Source organism: Pygoscelis adeliae, unplaced genomic scaffold, assembly GCF_000699105.1.
Source record: "Pygoscelis adeliae isolate BGI_AS28 unplaced genomic scaffold, ASM69910v1 Scaffold207, whole genome shotgun sequence".
Lineage (NCBI taxonomy): Eukaryota > Metazoa > Chordata > Aves > Sphenisciformes > Spheniscidae > Pygoscelis > Pygoscelis adeliae.
The window spans coordinates 2623852-2636329 of record NW_008825160.1 but is presented as its reverse complement, the minus strand read 5'-3'; the positions used below and the strand labels follow the sequence as shown (position 1 = coordinate 2636329).

At 44.0% G+C, this 12478-nt stretch overlaps 1 protein-coding gene across 1 annotated transcript in view; it reads right to left on the bottom strand.

Moving 5' to 3' along the window:
* EXOC4 (exocyst complex component 4) overlaps window positions 1–12478 on the bottom strand; it is a 473947-nt gene that overhangs the window by 157076 nt on the left and 304393 nt on the right. The window lies entirely within an intron of this gene.

Below are 12478 nucleotides of genomic sequence, written 5' to 3'. Positions count from 1 at the left end.
GGGGGCAGTAAGCGAGCGGCTGGGTGGTGCTTAGTTGCTGGCTGGGGTTAAACCACGACAGTTGCGTGTTACATCTACAGAATCCCAATAAGGCTGGGTCTTAACACACTTCACCAGGAAACAATATTGGTCCTGAAGAATTTGGTCTTAAGGTGCTCAAATCCAGAAAAGTTACTGCGAGGCAAATCGAGGTATTAATTCACAGGATCAACTACTGCTTGGTCATTGGCAATGTATATTTACAGCCATGCAACCTTATTTCTCCATGGCAGTAGGGTCACTTACTGGGTACAAGCAGAAGAGCCAATATGTTCCAAGTTAATACCCCGCTACGCTAAATAGCCCACGCTCATACAACTAGGGGCAAAGAGAAATAGTAGTATTTACTTGATTAAAGTTGATAAAAGAAACTGACAATAGAAAAAACCCAAAACAAATAAAAAACCCCAATCTAGGTCTCCGAAGTCCCATCTCATAACAAGACCATCCATTCCATGTCATGCTCTTGTATCTTTACAACTAGACCCAGTCACTGAATACAGATATCTCATAACCCACACACCCAAGTCATTGTCCTCTTTTAATCCTCAGTTCGTTTCGCTGTGAAGTATTCTCAGAATTTGATAGTGATGCACATTTCAAAAGAAAAAAAAAAAGGGGTGAGCTGTGACAGGGAGTTTCTGATGAAGGAAAGCTTAAAGGAACTTGGTCTAGGGGAAGAAAGGAAGTCTTGCAAATAAACCTCCTAAAGAAATGAGATACTAAAAAACAGCGAAAGGTTTGATTTTATATGATGTACGCAGACCTTCTCAATAGCAGAAATAGGTTTGACAATATAAATGCAGGTGCAGCTATTTAATAAATGCTGCCTTATAGGGAAACTTCTCCAACTAAACTAAAACAGCAGCAGAAATATCATATAAAACTCCTTTATCCTGTTTCAGCTCCACCAGATATGATATTAGAAAGTCCAAGTAGGCTATTTAGCATTAACATTAGACCAAGATTCAACCTCCGTCCAATCTGATGGAAATATAACCTTTGGAAGATGTTTTCTTTCCCCCACCTTAATCCTATCCTGTAGAGCTTAAAAGGCGAAGCTGAATCATAGAATCACTAAGGTTGGAAAAGACCTCTAAGATCATCGAGTCCAACCGTCAACCCAACACCACCATGCCCACTAAACCATGTCCCTAAGCGCCTCATCTACCCGTCTTTTAAATACCTCCAGGGATGGTGACTCAACCACTTCCCTGGGCAGCCTGTTCCAATGTTTAACCACTCTTTCAGTAAAGAAATTTTTTTTCTTTAACTTAAGAACTTGAACTTAAGATCATTACACATAACGATTTATTCAGAAATACATAACGAATCAATATTCAAAATAAAAGAGTTTGGCTTGGGCGCAGGTCCAGATGGACCCTAATTTCCATTTTGTTGACTGTGTTGAAAAATTGTGACATATACCCCCAACCCCGGAGAGCAATTTGCACATTTTGGGCACTGCACATAGTAATGGCAACCTGTGTGCAGAGAGTGGTGTCTCTATGCAGTTCTTGGCCTGGAGTTGTCCTCTCCAGTTTCTGGCTGGAGACTGCAGCTTGCACAGATCCATCCCCTCCATGCCAGCCTTTGTTTTGCTAACAGAAGCCAGTCAATGTTTTTTTTACTCTGCTCCTGCAAAAGAGGTTTCTGCTCCTGTTAGTAGCTTCTCCTTCGCACCTTTTCTGAAGACAGGTAATCATAATCGGTCACAGTTATCACACGGAAAGTTTCAAATGCGTCCAGTTTAACAGTATTAACACGTCTCACTAATACCTCATTAATTTCCTAATGAAAATGTTTCCTAGACCGCATTTGCCTTTTTCACAGCTGCACCGCTCTGGCAGTGTCACCTTGTCTATCACACACCACGTCTTTCTCTTCCTCCGTGGCTTCTACCTGGCCAGCCCTCAGCCACATCTCTCGTAACACCCTTTCCTTCTCGCTTTTCCTTCCTTCAAAGCCACCGCAAGAAATTTTGAGCTGCTTAAGAAGAGCAATAAAGTGTTATTATGTTCAATAACTTAGAGCAGAATCAAATCCTTTCTCGGAAACAATCTAACTCTGAAGCCAGGATCCACTACCTTTCCTGGAAAAGCACGATATATTGGAAGAAAGACCAACCTCAGCCACGCTAAACCAGGATGTTAACGCTTGCTTACCCTCTCGCTCACACTGGGAGAAATCTCTGATAGGCAATTTAACACAGGTACGTTCAAGAAAATGCACAAAAGATTTCTGGGAACGCATTTAGCCTTTTGTTTTATCTATTGTAAGTAAACAGATGATCATGGAATGGGATAAATGGCTTTTTCTCTAGATAAAGCACACTTTCTGGAGTGATGCAATAGACGTGATCAGAGGAAATCCAGCTACACCAGTGTGAAAGGTTTCGCATAATAGATCAGTAAAAACCTTAATGCATTATAAACACACAGCAATGCAGTTTACTGTTCAGCTTGCACAACAGTTTTTAACCAAAGCATGGAGAGGAACATTATCAAGTAAATGCAATAGGGATGTGATGAATAAAATATAAATACCTTAACTTTTGTAGTATTTCACTATTAATAGTCTTGTTAAACAAGATCTGGTTAGGATTTCATAAGTACAATGGAAATTTGCAGGAAATTTTGCTTAACAAGCATGGTGACATCTAAAAATCTATGCTAATGCATGCAATTACCCTAGCACTTATTTTCAGTGACCCAAGTCCTTACCCAGGTGGGACAGAGAGCCCATCTGCCATCTCTCCTGTATGTCCTCCTCTTCATTTCGAGGAAATTATCACCCAGTGCCTTTGCAGGGTGCAATGGAGTGCGGTACCAGACTGCACAGAGCCATTAACCACGACTGTAAAGCGTGTTAAAGAACAGCAAGTGTATTATAAGGCCCCAGAAGGCAGTTCCTCAGTTCCTTTTTATGTCCTCTTTAGAAAGCAGCAAACCACCCTGCGGGCTTTGGGTGACCCATTTTCAAGACACAGCCGTGAAGATATCTTTTTAGAAGACATGGTCCCAAGCTGAGTGCCTTGCTAAGAAAGAAGAGGCAGGCTGAAGGGGAGCGGCCATCCCCAAAGCCATGTGGTGTCTTAGAAGTGCCAGCGCTGTGCCAAGCCTCCTCTTCCAGTACCCTGTCCACTCCATGGTTTGAAGTTAATAAATAGCATTTCAACTCCATTCTACCTACCAATGTCAGGAAGGGAGAGAGGGAAGAAGTCAGGCTTTACAATCAATTAACAACCATGGTTATCCCAAGGTGCATACAGAAAATCATGCCAGAACGATGTGGCCAACACTTGGCCATTGCATCCAACCTCTGTACTGGACTCAACCCAACCCTGTAGACCTAGACATGACCATTTCCGGTGTTATTAGCCAAAAAGCTTTTCCCTGCCCACTGTCCCTATACAGGCGGTCAAGAAAAAGGCAACCCAGATGTCCGTGGCATACTCTGCCCCTGCCAGGCACCCACCCCTTCTGCATGGGGCGATGGAACAGTTAACAGCCAAGACTGAAAAGATCATAAACATTGGTGTTAAGAGAGCTGGCTGATGACGTTGCGAAGCCGCTCTCCATAATCTTTGAGAAGCCGTGGAGATCAGGGGACATCCCAGAAGAGTGGAAGAAGGCTAATAATGTCACCCCCATCTACAAGAAGCGCTTTAAGGAGGATCCAGGAAATTATAGGGCCTTCAGTCATACTTCAGTCCCTGGGAAAGTTGTGGAATGAATATTCCTGGGGTCTGCCATAAGGCAAATGAAGCATGTGATCGGGAAAAGCCAGCAGGGATTCACCAAGTGGAAATAGTGCTTGACAAACCTGATCGCCTTCTACGACAAAGTAACCTGCTCGGTTGATGTGGGGCGAGAGGTGGACATTGTCTACCTGGATTTCTCCAAAGCTTTCGATTCTCACAGCCTCCTCCTAGTGAAACTGATGCATTATGGTAGGTCCGTGCGGTGGGTGGGGAACTGGCTGACAGGCCGCACCCAGAGGGTGGTGGTAAATAGCTCCTTTTCAAACTGGCAACCTGTCACAAATGGGGTCCCCCAGGGATTGATATTAGGCCCAATGCTGTTTAATATCTTTGTAAGTGATGTGGATGATGGGATCAAGCGTACCCTGATGAAGTTTGCTGATGATATCAAACTAAGTGGGGAAGTGCACACTTTGGAAGGGAGAGCCACCCTGGATAGGCTGGAAGAGTGGGCCTAACAGGAACCTTACGAAGTTCAACAAAGACAAATGTAAGGTCTTGCACCTGGGAAAACATAAGCCAGGAGCACAGCACAGGCTGGGATCTACCCGGCTGGGGAGCAGCTCTGTGGAAAGGGATCCGGGGGTCCTGGTGGGCAAGTTTTAATTCAGATTATACATGAGCTTGTGTAGGAAACAAAGATACCGTGCCTTTTTTTTGTGGCCTTGTACAATATGGGTTAGCATTTATTTTTAGTTTAAGTTAAACTGAAACCCAAGAAAAAAAAAGCAGCAAGAGGGAGGCAGTTTAAAAGCAACTTCAGCTGTGTCTCCATACAGCTGCTGAGTGCAGAAGTGGTGACTCACCCAGATGGCCCAAGTGGTGTCTAGACACCGGTTCCATGTGTTTTCACTTGCCACTCCTGAAGCATTTTAACAAGCTCTGCTTTTGGGCAGGCCACTTGTAAGAAGATGGAGACTCCCTTTTTACAAGGAGTCACATGGAAAAGACATGGGGTAACGGGTACAAGTTACTCCTGGGGAGATTCTGATTGGACACAGGAGGAAAATTTTTCACAGTGAGAACAATCAGTCATTGGAATAATCTCCCCAGGGAAGTGGTGGATTCCCCAGCATTGGACACTTTTAAGATTCAGCTGGACAGGGTGCTGGGCCATCTTGTCTAGACCATGCTTTTGCCATGAAAGGTTGGACCAGATGATCCTTGAGGTCCCTTCCAACCGGGGATTCTATGATTCTATGATCTGCTCTATAAAGTGCAATGCAAAGAACCAGGACGTTTCCCTCATTGTGCAACTAATGAGGATGGCAAATGGCATTCAGGCAGGAGATCAGAGGCAGGAAAGCCGCAGCCTATTCGAGGCCTCTTGTTTGCTTGGGTCTTTTGCCCTCGCTGCATCCCAGATACTTAGCTAATTGGAGTTGCATGTTTCCAGCATACGTTTTCAACTGTAATTTGGTGCAGCTGTTTCACACTGTAACTACAATCTCAAACGATTTAATTATAAAATGCAGGCATCAGGAACAGCAATGAAATTACAAGTAACAACCACACAAATGCTAATAAATGCCACTTTGTTGGGATGGAGAGAAGCAAGAAAATACTTTGCAGGAGCAATTAAAGGGCTTTTTGTAAGCAGGAAGATGAACCGGCCTTTAAAACATTTTGATGGTTTCATTTGCAGATGAAGCAAAGGTCTGTTGAACAATTGGTGGGGAGAGAAAAAACATATCTCATGGCAAAGTTGCAAGAAGATGTTCATGCGTGGGGAAAAACGCAAACAAATGAATACAAATAAATCGTTGCTGCACAGCAGTATCAAGTTCAGCACATTTTTAACAGCTTCAAACACAGAAAAGCTCCTTTGAAAAGCAAGGAGTTGGAGGAACTCAATATATCCTGCAAGCACCAAGGGCAGATCTTGCAAATGACTGCAAAGCCCTTTGGTCATCTGAAGCCTGAATCTGCTCTCACTCAGGTCCAGTGTCTGTCCTGCAATTCCTCTTCAGTTACTCCCACTGAAATATTAGCGGCATCTCAGAGCAAAGCGATCCCTATCCCACGTAAGTCTGATACCTTACGTTCCTCTGATTTCCCATTAGATTTCTACAGCCCCAACAGGAATAAAACCCGAGGCGTTACAGATGCTGTGGCACTTTTACAGAGAAGCAGCAATAAGCTGTATCCTGCACAAAATCTGAGTTAACTGCAGTTTGTGTGATGAGTATTTCCCTTGCTATTTCAAGGCAGTACAACAGTCTCCAACACCTGCCCGCGGCAGTTTGGATGACGGTCTGAACAGGGAGAAGATGCCACCTGAAAGAAATGACATTCTAGCCTACATACCTACAACTTTTCAGACATCGTCTGGTTTTGGACATTTATTTCCAAAGCACTTACAGAACCTTCAGCGGGAAAGCAATCTATAAAATGTATTACAGCATTTATCACAGGACATATTATACAAAGGATTGGGCTGGCATTTAATCACAGTATTCTCTGCACCTTGAAAAGCCGATGCTAAGGATCTCCTTTAGCTTTTCTGGTAGCACCACTCCTCCTTCGCCTCCATAGAGAAAAGGTATGTCTCCCTGTGTAAATGTGACAAAGTATGTGTGCAGAGGGGAGAAGTTCACTCTCGGTAAATGCATTCCGAAATCCCACATTTTGTTATTGCCGTGTGCGACGCCAGTAAAAGCCTTCATTGTGTGCGATTTGGAAAATGTTTTAATGCAGACTTATAGCTGCGATTCAGTTGGCTGGAAAGGTAAACAGACAAGGGAAAAACACTTGCACAAACCTCTTTACACATCAAAGGGGAATCACTGGAGACGAGCTTAAAAGGGCTTCATCTATGTCCTTGCTAATGCAAAGAGCACAACAAAGCTACAGTTCAGTATGTCCACTAAATTAAGAGGGAAACTGCAGGATCTTGAGGTAGGCTTTGAAACCTGATTTGCATCAAATAGCCACTCCAAAGGGAGGTAAATGTTGAAAAGCAGTAATAAAGGCAAAGTGTCTACATTAGCATTACGCCGTTTTGAAGTGAATCCCCCATCGTCCCCATTCCCTGCGTGGGTCCTGCTCGCAGACCTATTTGGGCGTGCACAAACAAGACTCCTTTTGGTAGAAATCAACCTGTAAGATTTGCACCAAACAAACTCAGGCAGCTAATGAGAACGTCAGGGACTGAATCGCTGCTTGGTCCTTCAGACATCCACAAAGCAAAACCACGTGGTAGGAAAGTTTAACACATGAGACCAGGTTAAATAGTCCAGAACAAAGCTCTCAAACCACATGTAGTATAGCAGCAGGAGCCTTAGCACCAAATGCTTTAATCTACTGCTCTGTCCAAATCAAGATTAATTCCTTGGGGGAACTGCGACGAATGTAATCTCAGTCAGAAAAGCAAAAGGAATTACTGAGTTCTGCCTTGAAGATCTGAAACGATGGCTAAGAGTGCAATCTCATTTCATTTTCTCCTTCTGTAACTGCAAAATTGAAGATTTAGCCCAGGAACTCCAAATTGTTACCTGAAGTAAGATTTACCTCCAGATGCAGACACCTTAATTTTGGTGTCTACATATAAATTAGAAGCTCTGCTCAGCTGCCAAGACCTGGGCAACTAGTGCTATTTGAGATGCCCTCAGATATCTTTGCTTTGGCTTCCAGATCCCACTCTAGACGGACACAGGTCTTCTGTACGTCCTGCACCATGTCTGCTCGTCCATGGGGACATATACCTGCTAGGACTAGGAGAACAATATGGTGTTTCTCAGAGGAAGCAGCATGCCATCTGCAACATAAGTTCTGATTCATCTTTTTTCTTACTGAGATAAACTTTTGTCATTTTCTTTGCTGGGTAAAACACTGGCTGGATGGCCAGGCCCAGAGAGTTGTTTGGAATGGAGTTCAATCCAGTTGGCGGCCGGTCACAAGCGGTGTTCCCCAGGGCTCAGTGAGAGTTGTGACGAATGGAGTTAAATGCAGTTGGCAGCCGGTCACAAGTGGCGTTGCCCAGGGCTCAATATTGGGACCAGTTCTGTTTAATGTCTCTATCAATGATCTGGATGAGGGGATCGAGTGCACCCTCAGTCAGTTTTGCAGGTGCCACCAAGTTGGGTGGGAGCGTTGATCTGCTTGAAGGTAGGAAGGCTCTGCAGAGGGAGCTGGACAGGCTGGATCGATGGGCCGACGCCAATTGTATGACGTTCATCAAGGCCAAGTGTCAGGTCCTGCACTTGGGTCACAACCATGCAACGGTACAGGCTTGGGGAAGAGTGGCTGGAAAGCTGCCTGGCGGAAAAGGACCTGGGAGTGTTGGTCGACAGCTGGCTGAGTATGAGCTGGCAGTGTGCCCAGGTGGCCAAGAAGGCCAATGGCATCCTGGCTTGTATCAGAAATAGTGTGGCCAGCAGGAGCAGGGAAGTGATTATCCCCTGTACTTGGTACTGGTGAGACTGTACCTCGAATACTGTGTTAGTTTTGGGCCCCTCACTACAAGAAGGACATTGAGGTGCTGGAGTATGTCCAACAAAGAGCAACGAAGCTGGTGAAGGGTCTGGAGAACAAGTCTTATGAGGAGCGGTTGGGGGAACTGGGGTTGTTTAGCCTGGAGAAAAGGAAGCTAAGGGGAGACCTTATCCTCTCTACAACTACCTGAGAGGAGGCTGTAGCGAGGTGGGCATCAGCCTCTTCTCCCAAGTAAAAAGCAATAGGACAAGAGGAAATGGCCTCAAGTTGTGCCAAGGAAGGTTTAGATTGGACATTAGGAAAAACTTCTTCACCGAAAGGGTTGTCAAGCATTAGAACAGGCTGCCCAGGGGAGTGGTAGAGTCCCCATCCCTGGAAGTATTTAAAAGACGTGTAGATGTGGTGCTTAGGGACATGGTTTAGTGGTGGATTTGGCAGTGCTAGGTTAATATTGGACCTGATGATCTTAAAGGTCTTTTCCAACCTAAACGATTCTATGATTTCATTGGGTTTTTATCATGCGTGTCCTCAAAAACATATATAGATATGACAAAACTGTAGCACTCCTGTGCCCCTAGAAGCAACGACTCCAGGCAGAGCAACATGGAAGAAACACCTTGAAGACACCAAGTTTCCTAATGAGCAGCGTTAATCAGCTTAAGGGCTTGTAAAGAAACATTCACGTGCCTGAAAGTAAGTTTGCTTAGAGAGATCCAAATTAGCCTCCAAAACAAGTAGGACCTCATCAGGTCTCCGTACCTGCAAATTGTCACCATCACCAACTGAAATATTTTACCAGTCTCTAACATACAATACTTCTATCAAAGGTAAGGTAACTAAAAACCACTATGACCTAGACTGATCATTGAAAATGATGGTTGACCTGTTTTATCATCTCAAAACTAGCAGTGCTCCCCCCGTACTGTGAGGAGGCCAGGGTTAGTCTTGCTTGGCTGTAGTCCGTCTCCAAGGACAAAACTGAAGTTTTTTTCATAACTGCACATCCCTTTACATACATACAAAGACTGAGGCCCTTAGTGACCATTACAACCGTTTAACCTGACCTGCCTTGTACTCAGGCCACTGTGTTTTCCCAGAAGCTGAATTAAGCTTACCTTTTCGGAAGATAGCTGTAACTAATCTCCATTACCTGACAGCTTTATCTTCCCTGTGGCTCACCTACTACAAGGTATTGTGATTACGCATAGCTGAGACACCAGGTTTCATGGTCAGTGTGAAAGCTACCCGCTTCTCTTGTTTAACAGCAAAAATTGTGACCCTTTTTCAGAGTTTAATATAGGTGAAAAGATTACCTTCAGATTGGCTCCATCTCACAAATGGTTTAAATCCCAAACAAGCCTTGGTCCTGCTTTGTCTGGGTCAAGTCATACTCTGTCACCTTGCACAACTTTTATCCCTCTGCTCCACTCTCTGTGCACTGACTACGTCAATGGATGTAAAGAGAAGTCAATTCCAACGGACATAAGTCATCCCAGAATTAGGAGTGATTCGATCCTGATAATACCCTTGGCTATCACTGGTGTAATATTACATGTCCAATATATCTAAACTGATTAAGTTCATCAAGTTTGTCGTTACCTGCAAGACTGCCAGAAAATAATAATGTAGAAGCACGTTGTTCTCAGAGCATTACTAAATCCTACCAGGAATAGAAGGGATCCCCCAAAGCTACTAAATGTAGTCCCGGCTATTTAAAATACAACCAAATTCTGTATTTAAACTAGATATTCATCCAGGTAGATCTACAGGTATTCACTAAATCATTAGGGAAAATGTTTTCTGAGCAGTTTCTGCGTCTCAAGTCTCTTGCACCTTCAACTCTCGTACCTGAAATCCAGTCTCTCAGGAAGGAAGCTCAGAGAAACTTTTCTTTCTTAGCACAAAAACTGATGATGTCTTTTTCTTCAGTTCTAAAATGGACCAATGCCAATTGGTCTTGGCAACAGCAGCGGGCAACAAGTGACTTTTCAGTCAGGCACTATAAGGCACACTCATGCCTTATAGTCAACAGCAAATAAAGATGATCTTAAAGGGAACTCGGAGAAACTTTTAGGATCTTGAGATCAGTGGCTACAACACGAAAAAATATTGACCCAGTATTTCTTTGTATGGCTCATCTAGGCCATCAATATCCAAGTATTTGTCAGCTTTTGTCTTGAACTATATATATCTAAACTATAAGGTTTGGGAGAAGGGACCATCTTTTTTCTTTCATTAGGAAGCATCTACATGCACTGAAGCTTGACTGATTATTAGGGCTTCCAGATTCCAAAATAAATTAAAAGGAGAAAATTAAGGGACGCGATTATGTGAAAATCTTAACAAATCACATTGAGCATCTCTAACATCTTGAATCCCACCTTTGAAGCGTTCAGTCTGTTAATGGTCTATGCCTTGGCTAGTGCACCAGGAGGGTGAAAGGGGGCTACTCCTTGGATACAGTCATTACGATTCAGTGATTTCACCTCCTTTCCCACGAATCTGCAGTGTAACAAGACTGACAGTAAGCAGGGAAGCTTGGGTCACCACCATATGGCAGCACAGCAAGAACAGACCACCAGAACGTGGAAAATTGAGATTTTAAAAAGCTGCCTTGAATCTTGAGAAATGACAAAAAGCTTCTGTACATTTGGAAAAAGAAAAAAAAAAAACCTTACATTTCTCCACAGAGAGCCAAGCTCTGACAGCTCTTTGGGGGCTTTTGCAGGTCCTAGTGCTTTTACAGCTGTGTCTACCAGTACTCCTCACTAACACTTTCAAATTAATTCCAACACTTCCCACATAAAAAGCAGAACTTTTGGAAACAGGGATAAAAGAAAGTGTGATAGATTCCACTATTAAAAAAAAAACAACAACCCTGCTCCTTTCTCCCTTTTTTAATGACTGTGGTAAGATCTCTGGTGGATAAGAACGTGCTGCTCAGGACCAAACCAGAATTGTGTGGGACCCATTCCAGTCCCTCTGGATGCAGGAATAATACAGAGGAGACACAGGCTCCATTTCCATGGCTTTGAAATGATGGAGAGAAAGGATGAAAGGGGCTCTGTGTCCCTTTTGAATTAGTTCAGGTATCAGTCTGTTCCTCTCCAGCACGACGTTGCGCTTACAGTGCAGCTTGTTTGGAAAATGAGATTCATGGACAGGAGACCCTTTTTTGAACCCTGGAGTAACAAGTCAATTTATGTAGAAGCGAAGAGAGTGCAAGATAATGAAACATTTTTTTTTTTCTCTGCGTGACTACAGAGGTGTGTGTTTAAGGTAGAAAGCCCTAACCAGTCTCACCAGGGAAGGACCACTAAGTGCCTTTCACACACTGAAGCCGAGAAGCAATAATGTGGTCTCTAGACAGAGGATAGAGAAAACGCCCAGCAGACAGGAGGATCCCAGGTTTCACACTACGTTAAAACATTGTTTGACTACCTATTGCACAGTGAAGCCAGTGTGGATACAAAGACTCTCCAATGCTTCACCAAAGATGAAACAGATCTTTCTCAGGAGAGATCAGTGTGATGCTCTGAGACATCTTTTACTCGCACAAAAGGGCTTTCCCTTAGGCACACACATTTGTACATACATATGGCACATATGTTCAGTTCGTGCCATTTTTACTGTAAGTAATCATCAGGTCTAAATACAGCCATGGTAGAGCTTGGGGGATTTTCTTCCCCTTTCATAATGAGTTTAACATGACCACAGCATGGTCTTCAAGCCATCCAGTCCTCCTTATCAGTTCAGTGTTCTCTCTCCAGGTGATGCAGGATCTGGGTGCGAAAGGTTGCACTTGAGTTTTTTTCCCCTTGCACAGGGCACCCTTGCACCTGGTCTGACCCCAGGCCTGCTCTCTGCCACCTCAGAAAACCTCTGCTGACGCAGTGAGAGAGATCTCAGGCCCTTCTCCATCATGATGGATTCAAGCCTGCTTGAGCAAAGGGAGTTATCAGCCAATGACAGAAAAAGCCGTGGCATGTTTTTAGTGGAGAGATGGCTGGTTATTCAGTGTGGAAGCACATGGGCTTATGTATTTTTTTCCTTCCATCCACAGCCCAAATAGCAGCCCTGTCACCAGAAACCCTGCTGTGGACAAGCCATGAGCCCCTCCTTCACTTCTGGATAGCAGAATACGACTGTAGGAAGTAAGTGGCCTCAGAAATATATGGCTGTGGCAAAGCCAAGGAGAAGCGAGCACTGCATTCCTCAAAACATTTTGTGTTCCTCCAGATG